The sequence below is a fragment of the Bidens hawaiensis genome, unplaced genomic scaffold (genome assembly GCF_021521415.1).
Source record: "Bidens hawaiensis isolate Kalapana, Puna unplaced genomic scaffold, B.hawaiensis_p1.1 tig00084014_1, whole genome shotgun sequence".
In the NCBI taxonomy this organism is placed as follows: domain Eukaryota; kingdom Viridiplantae; phylum Streptophyta; class Magnoliopsida; order Asterales; family Asteraceae; genus Bidens; species Bidens hawaiensis.
In genome coordinates, this window is record NW_027504042.1 from 26,587 (window position 1) to 28,898 (window position 2,312).

General features: G+C 41.3%; 1 pseudogene; it reads left to right on the forward strand.

Annotated features, from left to right (window-relative positions):
- Positions 1–309: 309 nt before the first annotated feature.
- LOC143607608 (uncharacterized) lies at positions 310–1,540 on the forward strand (annotated as a pseudogene).
- The last annotated feature ends 772 nt before the right edge of the window (positions 1,541–2,312 follow it).

A 2,312-nucleotide genomic window follows, 5' to 3' on the forward strand; every position in this document is an offset into this window, starting at 1 on the left:
GGGTAGGAACTGGTTCCGAGTTGGGTCCGGAACTGGGTATTTTGTGCACCTCTATCCGTAACTATCCGGAACCGGGCATTTTGCAGGTTCTCAGAATAACGCTTTTGGCCCGAAAACTCATTTTTTTTTCCGCAAGACTCACATATTCATGCATGTGACATACGAAAAGAGATATTATGTTAGAACAAAAATCCAAATGGAGTTTTGTGACTTCACAAAACATTTGTCGAAACACCAAACATTTGTTAAGACACGTAACACTTAACTTATATATCTATAAATACATGCACATCTTATTCCATTCTTATCACAAACACAAACATGCCAACTTCATCTAATTCTCATACCAACAAAAACCTACAAGACCTCATTGAATCATCCCGCCCATTCCTCCGCGACGACGTCGAGTCAATCGACAAAAACCTCCCAACCCTCTTGTCCATCATCCGCTCAGCCAGTGCTGGCTAATGCTGGCACCGGCTGGGCACATTTTCAGACCATTTATACCACGTCTACCGCATTTTAAAGCTATGGAAGGCACCCGACTCTCTATGTCTCTTCAGTCTCTTCCATTCGGTTTACTCCAACTCCTACCACGGCCTTGCGATCTTTGACCCAATGAAAGACCGAGAAACCGTTCGACAACATGTTGGACACGTAGCCGAAGAGTTAATCCACTTGTTTTGCGTTGTACCTCGTCACACGCTTATTCACGATGATCTTGTGTTTCGTTACACTGATTCCGAGCTTAGGGAACACCTTCAAGCTTCAAAAGAGTGTTCAAAAGATGAAACATGGAGGCATAAGCTTCATGAAGGTGTTCCGGTGAATGGTGTTGAGGTTAAACACATTAGAACCGACGAACCGATAGTTATACCAAGACGAGTACTAGCTATTTTTGTCCTCGTGACAATGGCTGACTTTGGTGACCAATATTATGGTTATCAAGACGAGTTGCATGGGAACGTGGACGGGCGGCTTGAGTTCATAGAAAACACGAACTACGACGTGTTATGGCCCGGGAATGGGAAGCCCGGGTTGTGGATGAATTTGGTATCGAAAATGGCGGCTATTTATACTTTATTGGTTCGGGACGAAGAGATTTTGAGTCGAGAACAGCTATCTAACCGCGGGTTTGAAGAGTTGGAGCTAGTGGTCCCACGGGTTTTCGACGGGTGTGTCAACATTCTTGACCCGAGTGATCAGATCATGGCTAGAGACTTGTATTGGGAGGCTGTTTATGACCAAAAGGTGAATAAAGATAAGGGTGAAGAGTTGTTGGTTGTGTGTGTTGAGATGAACCCTTTTGTGGGTGAACCACATGTGTTGTTGAGCCAGTTTTATGCGAGCCGAGGGCGGTTTGAGGAGGCTCGAACCGAGGCCGAAACGGGTTTGGGTCTGTTGTTGGAGTGGGGGTATGCTTGGGATAAAAGAGTGTCATGGGAAGGGTGGGTTGCTTGGTGTAGAGTGTTGTTGAGTAAAGCTAAAGAGAGGTCTTGGCCTAATACGGGGGATTATTGGTTTGGGCCTTGTTAAGTAGGTTTTGTTGTTTAATTTGTGTGATAATAATTATAATAATAACAATAATAATAATAATAATAATAATAATAATAATAATAATAATAATAATAAAAAAGCCCAATTATGTTGTTTAATGGGTCAGGTTTTTAGGTTTTGTTATGTTTAAATTTCATCTATTATATGTTTGGGGTTTGTTAAGCAGATCTTGTTCTATTTGTGTTAAAATAATGGTAAAGGCCGAATTTGTTGTTTAAATGGCTCACGCTTTGCGGTGATGTATTATAGAGGTACACAAAATATCTTGTTCCAGACATGACCCGGAAACGGTTTCTACTCACGCCCGACCCGCGGGTATGGCTCGGTATTGGGTTTCTCCCTAGACATCTACCCGGAAGTCCGGAACCGGACCTGAGTTGGGCCCACCGGAACCGGTTCCAACTTTACTCGGTCGAAAGCCGACTCGACCCAGAACCCAAAAAATACAGAAAACCTGGTCAAATACTTCGACTATACCCGAAACCAGTTCTAAAAATACCTGGTTTGTACACCTATTGTTTATTATGCAGATGGATACGCAAGGGATGTATATAAAATAAATTCATCTCAACAAGTAATTTATGAAAAACAAAATCATAAACAAAACAAATATAAATAAACTTTTAAAAAATTGTGACGATAATGTAAGAGTGACAAGTGACAAAACATGTAACTTTTGTTAGAGTCTATAGAAGAAGTATTAAGTATACCTTTAAGATTAGTAATTCGTTCTTCTTATCATAAGTTGTTTGTTT